The sequence below is a fragment of the Balaenoptera physalus genome, assembly GCF_965194825.1.
Source record: "Balaenoptera physalus genome assembly, chromosome: 21".
Lineage (NCBI taxonomy): Eukaryota > Metazoa > Chordata > Mammalia > Artiodactyla > Balaenopteridae > Balaenoptera > Balaenoptera physalus.
The window spans coordinates 42016052-42035812 of NC_138902.1; the positions used below are offsets into that span (position 1 = coordinate 42016052).

Here is a 19761-nt window from a genome sequence, read left to right on the forward strand (position 1 = left end):
GGACTAAAGATGTTGTTCAACACATAAAATAACTAAGAAAAGAGAGAGAAATCCTGACATGCAGATATGAACATCCAGCCCTTGAAGGAAATGCAAAGGAAAAATAGCTCACTGTGTTATGAAAACTGGATACGCATAGGAGTGGATATTTTGGTTAATTGTTTTGTTTTTTATTATTAGTTTATTCCAGTTTTTAAATTTCTCTTGAGTAAAATTTGCTAGTTTATAATTTTCTTTTTTTTTTTTTTTTATGTCTGTGTTGGGTCTTCGTTTCTGTGTGAGGGCTTTCTCTAGTTGTGGCAAGCGGGGGCCACTCTTCATCGCAGTGCGCGGGCCTCTCACTATCGCGGCCTCTCTTGTTGCGGAGCACAGGCTCCAGGCGCAGGCTCAGCAACTGTGGCTCACGGCCCCAGTTGCTCCGCGGCATGTGGGATCTTCCCAGACCAGGGCTCGAACCCGTGTCCCCTGCATTGGCAGGCAGATTCTCAACCACTGCGCCACCAGGGAAGCCCCTATAATTTTCTTTTAAATATTGTCCATTTCCATTCAACTTCGCAAGTTCACTGGTATGAATGATTCAAATCCTCGATTTTGATTTTTTAAAATCTCTATTGGGATGAGTAAATTAAGACGAGCAGAAATTCATTAAATAACTTAGAATGAAGACGGCAAAAACTGTCTTGGTTCTATAGGTTACCTTAGAAAACCAAGGGAAAAATGTCTTCAAATTGTAGCAACAATCTGAAACGACATTTCAGAAGGCTAGGTCTGGATAAGAAGTGCTGGTGGTGATACCATATCTCATTATACAGCTTAGGGATCAAAGGCAGAGAAACTGGAACTGTAGTTTGGGAATCTGTTAGGACTAAGGAGAGGAAATTACTCCAGAGTTCTAGTCCTTGTGACTGGGCTTCCTGAAGCTGAAGAACAAGTACTATGGCTATAATTTAGACTTGCCTGAGTACCCCGTGGTGATCAAAGCATAACACATATCCAGCCTGATAGGCAGGGAGGTTGGCAGGGGGAACAGGAATTCCTCAGACAAAGATCTGGCCACCAGCTGCAGTATTATGTTAAAGAACATGTGAACTGGAATTGACATCTTGATTTCAAACCTCAGCCGCCAGTACACACCATCTGGGTGACCTTAACCAAGTGTGTTTTACTTTCTAAATTTTAGTTTCCTCCTTAAAACAGAGACATTACTTCTTACCTAGTAAGGTTGTTAAGATTAAATGAGATGATCTTTGTGAAGTCCTTGTTAAGGATATAGGAAATGTTAAGTAAGTATTAATACTATTTTACTAGCAATATCAATAGCCTGAAATCCACCTAATGCCAGCTTTCAGCAGCTGATGGCAAGATAGAAAAGGAAAGGGAAATGGATTCTATTATTATACATTCTAAATTTCTATACATTTATGGGAAAAAATGGGTTTCTATAAATGAAAGAGACCAGCAATAAACCTGGGAAGATACAGGTATGAGAAAAAGAAAGGACACAAGGCAAATGACTTTTGCCAGCATTGAGGGTGACGGAAAGCTGTGTCAAAGGTTCTTAAGGCAAAAAAAAAAAAAAAGTTCAAAGGTTGGTTCAAAGGCATCAAATAGACATCATGAAAAGCACTGCATCCTCAGCTTTGACTGATTATTTTACCTACGAAAGAAAACTGCGATCAGTCCATGAAAATATGTGGTCTTAGACTTTTATACTAGTACCTAAGCGGCGTGAAGGCCCAATTTCATAAATGAATAATTGATAATGGGTAGCTAATAATAGCTAATAAGTTTGGTTCAGTGGGTCAACAACAGTTTGGAAAATCCAGCTCGACAGGCACCTCTCTCTCTCTCTGATTAATCCTCACGCTTAGGGCAGGCACTGTGCCCTTCAGCTTTTCGTAGTCTGCTCAGATTACGCATGAAAGATAACAGCACAGATCTTTGGTTATCAACCTAATATTCACTGCCTTTATTCTCTTTCTTGATAACAATAATGATGATAATAATGATAATGATAAACTGCTTTTCAGTTATCCCTTCTCATTCTGTCCATATACTTCAGTGTGGCCGGTCCCACTGTCAGTCCCAGGACATAAAGTCTGAATATTCTATCAGATCCAATCATTCCACAAAAATTACACTGATTTACTGTTTACTATCTAAATTATAAATTCTAACATAGTTGGTAAGCTTATGATCATTTTACTCCAATCTTCAAGATTTTAAAAATGTTGATCAAACCTACCATCGGAACACTTTTTTTTTTTAAACTTTAGGTTTTTTCCCACCATGCTGAACATTACATCCCCATGACTTGTTTATTTATAATCTAAGTTTGTACTTTTGACTCTCTTCACCCATTTTGCCCAACCCCTACTCTCTGCTTCTGGCAACCACCTACCTTTCCTCTATATCTAGGAGCTTGGGTTTTGGTTTTGGTTTGTTTTAGGATTCATACATAAGTGAGATCATATGGTACTTGTCTTTCTTTAACTGACTTTATCATTCTCCTAGCATAATGCCCTAGAGGTCCATCCATGTTGTCACAAATGGCAAGATTTTCTTCTCTTTGGGGCTGAGTAATATATACACATTTTACTTATATACATTTTCTTTATCCATTCACCCATCAGTGGACAAGGTTGTTTCCATATTTGGCTACTATAAACAATTCTTCAATAAACATGGGGGTGCATGTATCTTTTCCAGTTAAGTGTTTTCGTTTTCTTCAGATAAATATCTATAAGTGGGATTCCTGGATCATATGGTAGTTCTATTTTTAATTTTTTGAAGAACTTCTGTACTGTTTTTCCACATAGTGGCTGCAACAACTTATGGCCCCACCAACAGTGCACAAAATTTCCCTTTTTGCCACATCCTCAATAACCTTCTTATCTCTTGTCTTTTTGTTGGTAGCCATTCTAACAGGCGTGAGCTGATCTCTCTCATGGTTTAGATTTGCATTTCCCTGACAATGAGTGATGCTGAACATCTTTTCATGTACCTGTTGTCCATCTGCATTTCTTTTTTGAAAAAATGTCTGTTCAGATCTTTCTGCACGTTTTTTAATTGTATTGTTTTTTTTGCTATTGAATAATATGAGTTTTTTATGTGTTTCTGATATTAACGCCTTATCAGATATATGATTTGAAAATATTTTCTCCTGTTCAGTAGATTGCCTTTCCATTCTGTTGATGGTTTCCTGTGCAGAAGCATTTTAGTTTGATGTAGTCCCACTGTTTATTTTATCTTGTGTTGCCTTATTTTAGGTTATTTTAATTCTACATTCTTTTTGATACTTTCCTTTCCTTTGTCTGATTTTATTTTCTAGATCTGTTATAGTATTTTTGAGAAACACTGACCTACACTGCACAGTACTGATGTGTATGCCCTACAGTTTAAAAAATTTTTTAATTATGGTGAAATACATGTAACGTAACTTTACCACCTTAACCATTTGTAACTGTACAGTTCAGACACGTTAAGAACATTCACATTGCTGTGCAACCCATCTCTAGAACCCTCTCCATCCTGCAAAACAAAACTCTACATCCATTAACTAACAACTCCCCCGGCTCATTCTTCCCTCCCTCCCTCTAGTTCCTGGAAGTCACCATTCAACTGTCAGAGGAACAGATCCATTCCTGAGATGCCTGGTACTTACTGGTCTTTTAGAGCTCAAAATTTGTTTGGCTGATATCAGTTGGCAATAGATTTCAGAATCACAGATTATTGTTATGAGTAATAACTTATGGTTTAATATCCATAATGTCAAAAATGTGTTTTCCGGCATTTCTGGCCCCAACTCTACTTGAATGAGAATTATAAGGGGTGTTAGTAAAACACGTACATTCTGAGCTGCACCCCAAATTAACTCTACCAGAATTGTCTACACAGTGTTTTCTCTCCAGTGAGTCCTGAGAATCTACATGTTTAAGTACCTGAGCTCCTAAAGCAAGCTAAAATGTAATCATTTTAATTGTGAAATTATTCCACATGTATTCTGTGTATTTCAACAATCCATATTCTATTCGATCTCACTCTTTTAAATACGTTCAAACAGAAAAAAAAATTCCTAAACCTGTATTTCTAAAGGAGAACATCAGTGTGGCCTAGAGCAGTCTGGCTGTGGAGTTACATTCTAAAACGGCTGAGCTCACATTTTCTCACTTCACTTTCAAACTATTATTTTAGCCTTAAAAATACTGACTTAGTTGCAGGAATTCAGAAAAGTCTCTGTAATCCTGAGGGCTTTCAAATTATACCATTTCGTAGAATACTTAAAATTAGTAATTGTATATAAATACATGTATATATTTTGATTGCGCTGCATACTTGTATGTTTATGAACATGTGTCTATATGTAAGCATGTTATTAAATTACAACTTTCACCATATAATTATTGTGGGTACCTAGTAATTCTTGGGAATACTAAATAACAAAAAACTATGTTGAGATAATTTTATTTAATTAAAAATATCAATGTTTAGCATTCAATATTTGAAAGGGTTTTTAAGTGAAGCTACGCCTGTAATTCCTGGTTTGGATAAGGGAGAACAGACATTTTATTAAAACTGAGAAGTCACGCCACATGTTCTATAAAGTTGTATTAACTATACGGTCTATTTATTTAGGTTGGCTTACGGCATTATTCTTACATGGTCTAATTCAAATATTATTTTGTCCAGGACCTACAAGCAAGTGGAAAACCCAATGCTTGGTTGGTAACAAGAAATAGAGGCAAAGAATGATAATGAGTGTTTTGAAACACCCATATTCTAATTTCCGGTTGAGCCTCTTCAGTTACGGTGATTTCCAAACATTCTATTCTACCTGAATCAGGAAAAAGTACAGTGAAATGTAAATAATGTATACTGTATTTAGAAAAACAACGTAAATACTTTATAGACTATTCAGTAAATAATGTATATACTTAGAAAAACAGTGTAAATATTTCATGGACTGCTGGGCCACTGTTAAGACTCAGATTAAACCTCTGGGTTTAAAGAACTCGGTGTTTATCAAAACCCAATTTCTTCTACCCAACAGAATTTTGTAAGGTTTGGATAAATTGCCATATATAAGCTATGTATTCATGATCCAGTCCTACTGCAGTCACTGTATTAACTGTACATTATTTTTTTAGCTACTGCTCACTACAGTCATATGAACTTCAAAGTTTGAGCTATATTTTATTGTAACAAAATGTACAGAGAGACTTCTTGTCAAGCCCTTGCCAAGCTTGCCAATCACATTATAAATTCATATTATATTCTTGATCCATTAGGATTACAAACCTGAGTCACATATTTCTAATAATAATGTTTACTGTTCTCAATTTTTGATTCCATTATAGATATTAATTATATTCCTTTCTCCTCTTAAAATTGCACCACACTTTCTGTATGTATGTTGCCTACTAATGCTTTAAGAAGTCTATTTTTTCAGTTTCTTTTAAATCAGAGCTACAAATGTGCTTCACATGTCTGTCCTTTTAGTACTTTAGCACTATAGCATTTCCTCGCAGTCCCACATTTAATATTCAATATCTATTGTTAAACTCCTCATAAAACGCCAGTAAGTGCTCATATGTTCTAATTAATAGGCATAGTGTGAGGGCCATAAGCAACTTCACAACGGAGAACAATGAGCTCCCAGATCACAGCTGCAATCCACCAGAGGTTGCATGTGCACGTTCCCTCCTCAACTGCTGAGTATTTCAAGCAGGAGGAGCAGCTGGCGGGCGACAGAACCCATGATGCAGTAACAGTTCGCTGGATCCACGAAAAACTGTGGATGTCAAGTGCATACCAAACAGCATTCTCTACCAACTGGCTAACGTTGTCCGTCCCCAAAGATACCGAATATAAAAATGGAGATTTCCTAGTAAACTAAACTGGTATTTAGAGGGATAAAAGAAAAATTCATCAGGGTGCTTGAAGCCCAAAGAGTAGCTTTAAGGTATTTGGGGGTGAGAGTGGAAAGAAGTTTAAAGAAGATAGTATGTGATGTATTTTACGATCATACTAACGATGGTGACACAAATTCTATCATAATATGGGCCAGTTATTTGGGGTATATAAATAGCATGTTCCACATTTGTAGACATGTATGTTCTTGAACCAAGACGGAAACCAGGGAGAAGTGTCAGCAGAGCATCACAAAGGCTAACCAGGTGTGCCAAGCTTAATCCACCATTATTACCTGCGAAACAACTCAAGGCACGTGCTCCCACCAGTATAATCTCTACATTTACGGATTTTACTGATTTACTGGCAATGAAGCCTTTTACGATTACACTATGAGACATCGATTTAGAAACATTTGGATATGTTCTAAGGAATCCCTGGATATAAGGTATGAGGAAAAGAAAGTAAAAGAAGGTGATAGAGTGATCAAAAATAAAGACAATCCTACAAGAAATTTTAAAAAATAAATTTTTAGGAAGACAAAAGTACAAATAAAGGTTATAGAAGACATTCATTTTAAATGTATGACGTTAACTTAAATTTTAAGAACTCTCTTGCTCACTGAACAGAAGTACAATACTTTAAAATCTCCATTTCTTATATTCAAACTGTCATTCACTGTGAGAGGTGCTGTAAAATACTAGAGTCTGATCCAGGGCTTCCTTACATACCAGAGCTCAAGCTGTTAATTCAAAATAGTCAGTGCCAGATTATGGGCACATCTGTACCTAGAAGTCAGAACCACTGGTAACCTGCATCTTGTTGGCCCAAGCCTAGCACATGCTATTTTGCTCATTATTTTGAAATAAGATATTTTGTTCTAATATTATTTAAAAAGTAATCGTTGCTTTGGAATGTGCAGGATGTTTATACACTTATGATCTCATCTGACTCTCAAAATAACCCTAAGAAAGAGATCAGTATTAGCTCCATTTTACAGTTGAAGTAATTGAGATCCAGATGGAACAAATAACTTGCTTAAGGTTTACAGGTTATCTAGGAAAAGGCAATAATGATACCCAAGCCTTAAGCTGCCTATTCCTGAAACTGAAAGAATCTTAAATTATTAAAGAAGAAGAAAAAGGAGAAGAAAAGGAGGAAGAGGAGGAGGAGGAGGGATGGAAGGAAGGATGGATGGAAGAACTGAAGGAAGGAAGGAAGGAGGGAAAGAAGGAAGTAAAGAAGGGAGGGAGAAAACCACACATCCTTGGGGTAAAAAGGAAAATTTGAGTCTGGTGCCTTAGGACTCTGTACCATAAGCACCAGGGCTTAACATTTATTAAACTCTCAGGTATTAAAATAAAATAGGAACGAAAGAAAATACTTCAAAACCTTTTAAACATATATTTAAGGTCTAGGAATTAATTTCCAAACTACCTTCCACCTACTACTGAATACAGTAGAAAAAACAAACAGTATTTACATAGGGTTTGTTATTAATGACCTGACTTGTTCCTGAACTTGGAATAACATAATTTCACATTTTCAGCAGTTTTCCCCTGAATCTCCAAGCACACAGATATTTATTTTCACTCAATTCCTTCTATACATCCACCTAAATTTCTCTTCTTACTGCAAACCAGGCAGGGAATAAACAGGATTTTGCCAAATTTCGTGAAGCAATACACATTTAACATACAATCAGTGCTTGTATCAAAACAAGTTTCTTTTCTTTAAATTCTGACAATGAGGGTAAGTGGAAGGAAATATTTTCCACTCATGATTTTTGCATATCAGCAGTGGTAGAAGTTGGCAGTGACCACAAAAAGGATCAACATCCTTTTGATCCGAAAATGTATCAGCCAGCACTCACCAGCTCACCTAGGCGCTTGCTCTACTTGGCAAGGTCAACCACATGTGAACCAAATACATTGTTCGCAACCCTGAAAAGATGGGTGTATATGAAGACCCAGTATATTGTTCACAACTACCCAATTGTATCGTAATTGTTCACTAGGTTTTCACAGCACAGATTAGGAACTGTCTCTGGCTGAACTTTTAGAATTTGTTAATTACTGTAATTCCATAAATTTTGAGGGCTGCTAATACTGTTTCTAAGTGTTAAGTAAAGTTTTTCAAAGGTTTCTCTGGAAAGAATATTTTGTGGAATAAGAAGATGTAAACAGGGGCTTCCCTGGTGGCGCAGTGATTGAGAATCTGCCTGCCAATACAGGGAACACGGGTTTGAGCCCTGGTCTGGGAAGATCCCACATGCCGCGGAGCAACTAGGCCCGTGAGCCACAACTACTGAGCCTGCGCGTCTGGAGCCTGTGCCCCGCAACAAGAGAGGCCGCGATAGTGAGAGGCCCGCGCACTGCCATGAAGAGTGGCCCCGGCTCGCCGCAACTAGAGAAAGCCCTCGCACAGAAACTAAGACCCAACACAGCCAAAAATAAAAAAAATTTTTTTAAGAAGTTGTAAAGAGAGCATATTTAAAAAAACAAAAAAGATGTAAACAACATATAGTTGATTCACTTCATTGTACAACAGAAACTGACATAACACTGTAAAACAACTCTACTCCAACAGGAAAAAGAAAAAAAAAAGATGTAAACAGAATCTTTGCCTGACACTTCCTAAGCAAGCCATTTCACGTAACTGAACGTTAGTTCTCCATCCATAAAATAGGTTTATTAAGCCTAAATTGACATGCTTACCACGTTGTCATTAATATAAAATGAGATAATATGTGTGGAGATATTTTCTAAATCATACAGGATTCTTCAATACTGATTGTTAATCTGTAATACGTGGTATCTGCGCCTGTCTACCTATCGCTTTATCAGCTATTTGTCTACCAATTGATTTATTTTACGGAAGCAGGATTTACTCAGGTCCCATGACATGAAGACTATTTTAGGTATTTTGCCTCCCGGATCTCTCCTCTGTTTTTTCTCCTAATAGCTGGTTTTCCTTTTTGCTTTTGGAGTGGCTACTGCTTACTAATTCTACACAGCTTTCAATTTCTGTTAATGCTTATGTTTACTCTGCTCCATTGTTTTTCTTTTCTTTTAAACATCCGGCTGCTTTTCACAGACATTTTGCACTCCATGTGAAAAGGCTCAAAGGACGAAACCGAGTCAGCACAGTATCTGTGGGGAAACCCCTGGGGAGCAGAGGCACGGTACACAGAGAGGGTCCATCAGGACGCACTTTGCTGCGGGACTTGTGACTCCTGGGCGCTCCTTGCCGGCGCTCTCTTACTGCGAAGTGCCCTGGAGCTGCTCCGCTGGCTCCACAGGGGATTCGGGGTGAAGGGAGGAAGGAATCCTTAAATTCTGCACGGCTGAGGATTCACCGCATTGACCTAATGGGAATGTGTGTGTGTGTGCGTGTAAGTGTGACACACACATATACATCCACAAACATAACAATGCCCATCAGTTATAGTACCCCCAAAAACCGATTGTTTTTATGCTCTCAATATTGGTTTATTTAGCTGATGTTTTACTAGTAGCTGTTAGTGCCTATTTGTTTAATCTGGCTAACAATTAGATTCATGTTTGTATTATCTGCAGCCTGAATTTAGTTTGTTGAGTATCTAATGAAGATTCTTTAAATATTTAGTTACTAAAAGAAAACACAAATAGAATCCACTTTGCTGAGTAATTCTGGGTATGAAATATTACTAAGCAATTGGTGAATATCCTGTTTCTGGATGTGGGACAACATGGCAACGCAGACCCCGTTTTTATACGGGAACTAAAAGAAATTAAGCGATCTGCCTGAAGTTACAGAGCTACTAAAGACGGCACGAACGTCCATCCTCCCTCCGGCACTCCATGTCGTCCTCACTCACTGAGCTCTCTGGGCGGAGAAGGAGGTGGTCCAGGAGCTCTACCGTGAACCAGTGAGGAACGCAAGGGGCGGGCGTCCGCCACGGAGATACGGCGCTGCGCGCTACGACCGCGATCCCCGCCAAGAAGGACGGGCAGCGAAGAGGCAGGTCACGTTCACCTGGCCGAGCAGCCCCAAAGGAAGCTCAGAACACGGCATGTGGGGTTCGAGTCGTTAAATGAGCGTCGTCCAGGCCACCCAGAGAATGAGGAAAGGTAGTTCTGCTGAGAACGGAACATAAAGCAAAAGCACTGAAGTGAGAGAGTTCGAAAACAAGTAGCTCTGAGCACGCCATTATATGAGACTCTCTCTTACGTAATCATAAATCTGTCATGCTAAGCATCAGTGAGTATCTCCTGAGCCCTCACCATTTGTCTAACATCTTACACGACGCTACACCGTCACCGGCAAAGCCTATTAACAATTGCGGAGAAATGAAAACATGGGCTCTGGGCGGTGAGGTAACGTCTAACCTTTTGCTTCTGCGCTTCGTCTAGCGTCACGTGCTCACGGGGGCCGCGGGCAGAGCCCTCGCACCCGGCCCCTCAGGCCAGGGCTCCCGGCGCGAAGCCGCTACGCAGCCGCCTCGGCAGGGCGGGCCGTGCGCACAAACGCTGCGCCCGGCACCGCGGTCTGCAGCCCGAGCGGCGCAGCCGCGCCGGCCCTGCGCGAACACCGCCCCCTCGCGGCCGCCGGGACCCCGAGGAGCAGCCCCGCCCCCCAGAGCTGAGCCTGCACGGCTCCGTTCGCTGATCACAGATAAGCTTTCCTCTGCTTCCGAACCAAACTCCCAAACTCCGTCTCCTTCTCTTGGCTCAGAGGACACCGGGCAGAAGGACCCTTACCGGGGACTGACTAGGGAGGGTCAGCAACAATATGACGCGGAAGTTAGGTCATTTCTTATTCCCACTTACACATACAGAAAATGAATACAGCAGGGTTTAATAACATGCCCAGGATTGCGTAACGAGCATATTGCTAAACAAAGAGTTTAAATTAAGCAGTATGAATTCAGAGCCTGATTGCTTAAACCACTACGCTAGCTAGGTAGGCGATTTCAAGTTTTATCATCACTATTACTATTATAAAACATACCATTAATTTACTTAAAGATTCCAGCGTAGGTAACAAACCAGCAGTCTTTCCACAATGAACATTTGAAAAATGCTTTCAAATATGGTTATAAAAAATATTTTAATGATTGGGAAAATCTTGCTATGAATTATTGTGGGCGTATCTTGTTGATAAATCACAAAAAGGAAAAGGCAAACAACAAAAACAGAAATGGATGTTTTCTTGCACCACTTACCAAGCTAGGCTTTTTTAAGAAAGTCAGTTATGTTGTATGTGCATGTGTGTGTATGTTTTAAGGCCTTTTGTGTTCCTGGGAGAAATATGGGATTTGATTTAAGTCCAGAGAAGACTTATTCAGAGCTATCGTGCTCAGCGGCATTAGGTAAGCGCACATTTTCATATATGTGATTACAGGTCGCCCCGAAGCAGCACACTCTATTGGTTTATCATATAACAGAGCGGTCGGCCCGTCAAGGGCATCACTTGACATGCCCCTTTCATGTAATGAAATTTACAGCGAAAAAGGCAAGGATTCAGAACGAGAAGACTGGATGTCGTGGCCAAGGGGGGAAAGACTCAGTTCAAACTACATGTTAACTCCTGCCGAGCAGGCTACTGAAGTGGTAACAAGGCAGAGGCACTGCCTCTGGCCTCCGCATTCGTAGCTCTCAGCCTAGATGCTCACTACCCATCAAGGACATTATTAGGCAAGGCAGGCTGCAGTCCCAGAGCTGGCACCATCATCTCTAACTGAACTCTGACAATTACAGGCTGGGAAGCCAGGCATACTCGGTGAGAAACACTGAAATGTTTTCTTTATGCCAAACATTTCTGTATCTTCTTCACTATTGTTTCTATGGACATTACTATTATTATTATTCTAATTTTTTTCAAGTCTCAAAATATCTCATTGCCATGATTGTCTTTTCAATAAATCTGTGAAAGTCTCATTTCAATAGTGAATGCTTTGGGGGCAAAAACAAAACACAAAAAACAAACAAAAACAAATAGAAAGTGAAGGCTTCTTGGTCATGTTCTATGTCCTACAAATCTAAACAAAGTATAGCAGAAATTCTCCTTTGAACATAATTTTGAAAAGAGAGCTTCATTGAGACTCTAATATCTGAATCAATATCATTTGGAAAAGAACAATGGACCAAACAGTAATGCTCAGAACCAGGTTTATGTCTTGGTTAAAATATGTTAGGCAAATTTTAATGTGGCAAAGTCACTAGATCAAAAAATTTCATAGTGAGATTCTCTAAAAATTAAAATTGCCCAAATTTGATTATTCTGTGAATCGACAGAATAATCAAATGTGAGAAAAAGAAGACTCCTAACATGCTTACTCTAAAAGAGTACTCAGAAGCCCAGAGAAGAAAAAAGGACCAAATATTTTGTCCCCAGTTTCTCACATGGCAGTTTGATGGAAAAATCAAAGTTGGAGTCCAGTTCTCATGATTTTTACAAGTGTTTCGATTCCCATACGCCTCCCTTCCTTTCCATCCTTTGCAGTAAGCCAATCTCCGATTGCATGAAAGACATTATAACATTGTAGCTAAAGCATTAATATGTGAATCTAAGTTCCAGTTTTACTCTGGTTTTATTAGTAATCAGAAATGGCACATCTCTGTTTTGAAGATAATATTTAGGTTTTAGTATTTTTCTTTTACATTGTTTTATTATTTATGGATGTATGAAAATGCTCTGTAAATACATGAAATGTGCTGCATTTCTAAGATAATATGATTATATGAAACATTTACATCCTTTTACAGCCCAGGGTTAGGACAGTGAGAGTTTCCTCTGATTGCCAACCTCTTTTTTCTCTAGGTTGCTGTGTAACCAAAAAGAGAGCTAATGGAATTGAGAGGCCATCATTCTGCAGATTCCACACCTGGCCTTAAGGCTCAGCCTTAATGTTATGGTTCATTTCTTACGCAAGAAATCTCTATTGCCTTGTTAAATAGTGGGGAAATAACTGTATGGGAATATTAGTAGCAGAACAACAGAAGTCCTTATAAAAATCAAACCATGATTCACTTGCAAGTAATATCACGGACTCTTCATATACTTTAACAGCTCACTGTGTGCATAACAGAATATTAGATTTCATTTAATGTGGGAAGGGATTGGCAAGTTGATGCCACAGCACGATTTCCCTCAGGAAGACATTGCGCCAGGCTCAAGGCTGTGCCACACAGAAATAGTTTTACAAAATGTAGAAGACAATGACACCGTGGTCAAATGGTGCACATCAGAATAGATGAGTTAACTTCTCAGGGTCCCCTCCAGTGCTAAAGCCCCAAAATTCTTTCTATAGTCTAAAAATATGTAAAATACAGAAATGAAAGAATTTATGTCCTAAGGGTATCTCAGTGTTTAGAAACACAAATCATAGATAGCAAAAGACTTTAGGGAATGGATAAAATATAGAGAGAAAAGATGAAAGAATGGGCAAAAAGAAAGAAATAAAAATAAAGAACAAAGAAGCAGAAGTAAAGAAAACCATGGCAAGTTTAATCAAAAGGGAAAATGCTAAATATTTAAATGACAAAAGTGGTGATAGCCTAAAACAAGAAAATAAACAAACACTTTAATATGCTTGTCTCAATATCCAAAAATTATAGAGGAGGTATGGACAGATGATATATTCTTACAAACTATCACTATCTTTCAAAATTGCCATTTCCTTTGTAAATTATTTTAAAAATAATGATATTTAACCATCATTAAAAAAAATCTCTATAATCTACTATTTATCTGACAGGTTCAAGTACAAAATATATATTTATCCCAAACCAAATATATAGTCATTTTAGAGCTTGAAAGGCCAGCAGAGGTCATATAACTCAATCCTTTAATTTTTCAAATGAACAAACAGGGACACACATAACTTGAAGAGTTTACCCAAAAACCCAAACATTAGCAGTGAAAGAAATACGACAAGAATAAAGGACTTCCAACCCCTGGCTGAACCTGCTATTTCTCTGTTAGTTCAGTTTCAACGCATTTGTTTTCCTTGTAAGCAACTTCCTCAATGCACATAATTGTTTTACAGAATATTAAGTACCTGACTTAGACACTTACAGTAAGAGAGACTAAAAACCAAAGTATTCTAAAAGTAACATCCCAAAAAATATTTTTTTAAAAAAAGATCTTTTATGTATTTATCATAGAAGGAAATGGGGAAAAATTGCAAGACTGTGTGAAGATTTCTGCTTTCTTAGATTCTGTCAAATTTCATTTTGCTTTCTGGTCTGGAAAACATGCAGTATAAAACCATCACTTGCAAGTGTTTAAATTGTGGCAGTCATAACCACCAGACATATATCCTTCACATCGTCACAAAACAACCTCGACGGGGCCAAGGAAGGGGTCTGAGGTGATGTCTGACTTCAGGCACAATGCCCATCGTCCGTGGTTCTTAATACATACTGTTTCATTGAGATTTATGTTCTAGAAAGTTAAGCTAAAGAGGAATTCGGGAGTTTTGAAATAAACATCTGTAGCAATATAAAGGGAACAATACACATTTATTTTATAAAAACAAACACACACCTACACTCTGCCCACCCAAAGTACTACACAATGACTTTTAAATTAACAAAAACTATTATATTTTAAAGTGAAATATTTAGTAGTAGCAGAATAAGAAAAACGGGTAACTGAAAATTCAAAACTGCAATGGTAAGTTAAATAGATTTGCAGAGACATTAGTGATTCTCACAAACTCTTGAGAGTGTTGCTTTAAACTTATTATATATATTTTGTAAAGTATTTAGGTTTTGAACTATAAAACCAGTAAAACCCAAAGTTATATGGAGCTATGAAAGCCTTCAATATTACATTTTTATCCATGAACTTACTTTCATGTGTTCTCCATCAACTCAGGGATAAATCGAGTCCCCACCTGACTGGCCAACTAAGTATCTAATTCATCCTAAGTGTTCAGTAAATGTGAACTTCTTTTCCCTTTTTTTCTGGGGGGGGGAGTCTTTATTTTTATTAATTTATACAATTTTTAAAAGTTACATTCTATTTACCATTATTACAAAATATTGGCTATATTTCCCATGCTGTACAATACACTCTTGTAGCCTATACTACACCCAATAGTTTGGACCTCCCACGCCCTTACCTTTATATTCCTCCACCCCACTGGGATCCACTAATTTGTTCTCTGTGTTTGTGAGTTTGCTTCTTTTTGGTTATATTCACTAGTTGATTGTATTTTTTAGCTTCCACATATAAGTGATATTATATAGTATTTGCCTTTCTCTGACTTATTTCACTTAGCATAATGCCCTCCAAGTTCATCCATGTTGCTGCAAATGGCAAAATTTCATATTTTTTAATGGCTGCGTAATATTCCACTCTCTCTCTACACCACATCTTCTTTATCCATTCATCTGTTGATGGACACTTAGGTTGCTTCCATATCTTGGCAATTGTCAATAATGTTGCTATGATCATTGGGCTGCATGTAGTTTCAGGTATAATTTTCACAGAGTAAAAGTCATTCTTTTAAAGTGGACAGTTTGATGAGTTTTGTCAAATGTATACCATCTCAAAACCATCATCATAATCAAAATCCAGATCAATTCCATCGCCACCAACATCTCCCCGTGACCTTTCAAGGTCTATCTCCCCCACCACACTCTTCCCCAGCCCCACACAGACGCTACCCTGTTTCTGTCCCTACAGCTTTCCCTCCTAGAGGGTGTCAAATAAATAGAATCACACAGTATGCACTCTTCTGTGTCTGGTTTCCTTTATTTAGTATAATGCTCTTGAGATTCATCCATCGTATAGCATTTATCAGTAGTCTGGTCCTTTTTCACTGCTGAGTAGTATTCCATTATATAGTATGCCACAATTTATTTATCCATTCACCAGCTGACAAGCATTTGGGGTTTTTCCAAGTTTGAGGGTATTAGGAATAAGGCTGTTAGGAACATTCATGTAAGGTCTCTGTGCAGACATTTTTGATTTTTTAATGTGGAAAAGTGTAGCTTAGAAAATAATGCATAGATTACAGAAAAATACTGGAGGGAAACCAAAAGAGGACCCTTATTTCTGTGTGGGGCGAGGTATGTCAGCAATGCAGTCAGAGGACATCATTCCAGAATATTCTTACTGTATCCTTTACTTAACTATGCGCTGGGGATTGTGGAGGAAATGGGGACGGTAAAGAGAAGAGAGTGGTTGAAGCAGTGACTTGGACTTTTTGGCTGACTGCTGTCGTCACTGTAGCTTTATCCTGTAGTAATTACATCATCGTAATAATATTAGCAACAATATAAACAGGAATAGGAATAATAGCTAAGATTACCATACTGCTTTCTACATACCAAGAATTATTCTAAGTGTTTGATTCTATTAAATCACTTAATTTTCTTATCAACTCTTAGTAACAAATTAGTACTGTTATTACCAGTTTATAGAACTAAAGCCCAGAAAAGATAATTGATTAGGCCAAGTTCACAGAGTTAGTCAGTGATGGAGGTGATATGCAGAAACAGGTAGACTGACTTTAGAACCCATGCTCTTAAACCCTATTCAATGTTACTTTAATAAAATAGATATCCTATTAACAAATTAAAGTCTTCTTAAGTGAGTACCATTTATGAGAGACACTCATAATTCTCACCATTAGGGAGAATATAGGAAACAGAATATACTCAAGATTTGATAATAGATGCTAAATCCATTCCCTTACCTATGTGTATCCTTAAGGGAGCTCTATTACATTTCTTAGACACGGCTACATGCAAATAGTAAAGCTATAACTTTTCTTTCTTTAGCAATATTGAGAAAAATTCTTCTAAACAAAATTCAGAATTAAAATTTTTCTAGTTCTCTGAATAAAAATATACCATATTGTTACTACATTCTTTTAGTTATATCCATGCAAAAGTCCATATAACATAAAATCAAAAGATTTGTTACAACTAGAAAAATAATTTTTATATTTAATATTGAAAGATCATCCCACATTTCTTTTTAATTTACTTGAAAAAATGCAGTTGGGACAATATTTTGGAGCTCAGGCTAACAGACTTAAAGTGCTTAAAACTTATGAAAAATTAAAATCAATAAGATTATCAAAATTATTTTATTAGACATAAAAGGTTAATAAGTAGTTGAAAACTGAAGAATCTGGTTTTAAATAAAGCAGGCAATTCTAATATAATGACAAATGATTCCAGTCTATGGATATTTCTCGTGCCCAATCCATATGATCTCACCATTAAATTTTCAATACAGAATGGTAGGTGCTCTCAGTTTCTGGATGGAACTATCTCCTTAATATGTTTACGAAGACTTTTCCCACAGTTTACCTGTTTATTACCTAAGCTAACAGATGGCCTTGTCTATGCAAAAGTTAGAGCCTGTCCCTACCTAAAATCAATACTATTCTTAAGTGTGTCCCCCAAAAAGATATGTGGAAGTTCTAACCCTGGAAACTGTGAAAGGGACCTTATTTGGAAATAGAGTTGTTACAGATGCCATCATGTTAGGATGAGGTCAATATGACAATGTCAGTATAAAAAGAGAGCAATTTGGACACAGACACACAAGAAGGAGACAGAAACACAGAAGGAAGATGATCATGTGAAGACAGAGGCAAAGACTGAAGTTACCTTACAAACCAAGGGACACCTGGGGCCACCAGAAACTGGAAAAGGCAAGAAGAGATCCTCCCCTAGAGGCTTCAGAGGGAGCAGGGCCCTGCCAGCACCTTGACTGTGGATATCTAGCCTCAAGAACTGTAAGACAATACATTTCTGTTGTTTTAAGCCTCTCAGTTTGTGATGCTTTGTTATGACAGCCCTAGGAAACTGACATGCTGACAAATAACAAGATTGATACCAAACATTTTAAAGAAACCTTGTAAAATCTCTGGCTGCTTCATATTAGTGAGCATCAACATAGTAATAATCTGGTAATTTCAGCTACATTGTTATAAATAGGCAGCCAAACAGCAGGGCATCAAATAGGAATCATATATTCCTTTGAAGGGCAGGAAAGTATTTTGATTTCTAGACCTCTCACTGGATTCACATTAAGATCCTTGATTTTATATGCAAGCATTTTCCAATTTTCTATAACATGAATTCTCGTTTGTCTGATATATGCTGACATTGTTTGCTCATTCCAAGGTTATACACCACTCAATTGTGTCAAATGAAGGTGGAACTGGAGTTCTGTGCAAAAGGAAATCATGTACCAATGAACAAAGAAGTCAGAGCTTGTAAGAAAAGAAACTTTCCATCAAAATCTTTACTTTGCTCTGTTTTATAAAGGGTTTGAGGAACACAGAAATGTCCTGAGGGTTGTCCGAAACCTGATGAAAGAAGAGAAAGTGAATATCAAAAAATGATACACCAAGGCCCCTGTGCGTGTACTCAAAGCATTTTTGGCAGAATTGCTGAGTATTTCAAATATTCCATTCAGCAATCACAATACATGAAACGAGCAGCCACTGTATTTATGTTAAATATGCTGTGGCTTATTAACGTGGCATAACTTATCCCCACTTTTCCCTCTGCCCAAACTTAGAATCCCAGTAGAAATATCCTCTTCACATTCTAACAATCAATAGCAGGTTTTCAACATACTATAGTAATACGCTTGGAAAGAACATCTCAGGCCGGCTAATTCAGTGAGACTATTTCACTTGCAAATGAGCTAATTTCGATTTGTTACCTGCCAAGTGTGGCAGCTCAATACTGGGCCAGTTATTCAAGGACCAGGGGGAAGCGGTGCCCAGTGAGCCTACCTATCAACATGTTCTCTCACTGCAGCATCATCAGCCGTCCTGGCTTGAACCCTGGCATCCCAAGTCCACACACACATTCTTCTCCCAACTGCTAGCACGGCACACTGATGTCACAACAAACCAATTCCACTCCATCTATTTTATACTCTGTTTCTTTAGAGATCAATCTCTGTAAAATCTCTCCTTCTGACTTTTTATCTTCACTTTGGGCATGGATTTTTTTTTATTTTTTACTTCTTCTTTTGACAAAAATAGAAAATGAAAAGGAGCAGGAAGAGAAATCAACTGAAAACAGGAATGTGAATATGCTAAACACAGCCAGGTTCTAAGTGAAATGAAAAGCAAAAAAAAGTTGATATAGCCAATATGGCATAATTTGCTTTTTATTCAATTCCTTCATGAAACTTTCCAGACATGGATGGAAGCTACATGGAGAATAGATTCCATGGTAAAGACTGAACCTTAGCTGACGAATAAAAGCTCCTAGAATCATTAGGTCTGTCATTTCATTCTCCACACACAATACTCTGTGAAGATATTACAGTACAGGCACCCACTGACATGAGATTTCCATAACACCTGGACTGAAAGCTCTAAGAAAGGGGCAGTAATGACAGTTCCATGATTATTCCCTTTCTGGTCAATTTCAATCAGTTCCTTAATGTGACTTTAATGATGTTTTTGAGTGTTCATCTCTTTTTATTTTTTTAATGCTTTACCAATGGCAGTTCCATTCAACCACTGTGATTTTTCATTAGGATAATTATAATGGAAGATGACTCTCAGTGGAAATATATGAGACACTCTTGTTATCCAGGCACCATTGTTACTCTACACTAATTGCTCCAGTCTGTCATGCGAATGAGTATTTAAGGAGATTTTAATCCCTGAACCACCACATTCATTGTAGCTCTGTATGCTAAAGATCCTTATGACAGCATAGTGATAAAATTGGTAGCAATGCACACATGCCCAGATCCTCTACAATTTAAACATAGTTAAAGAACTTGGATGCATTTTAATTTGTAAATAATTTGCTTCTAAGATAAACTGATGTGTGCTAAGTTATAGTTTGGAGTAAACTTTACAGTTAA

The 19761-nt window shown here is 37.8% G+C and overlaps 1 long non-coding RNA gene across 1 annotated transcript in view; it reads right to left on the reverse strand.

Annotated features, from left to right (window-relative positions):
* Window positions 1-222: 222 nt before the first annotated feature.
* LOC309651417 overlaps window positions 223-19761 on the reverse strand; it is a 150662-nt gene continuing 131123 nt past the window's right edge. The window contains exon 2 of the long non-coding RNA XR_014258112.1: window positions 223-315. This is a non-coding gene — a long non-coding RNA (uncharacterized lncRNA). The remainder of the gene's footprint in view (window positions 316-19761) is intronic.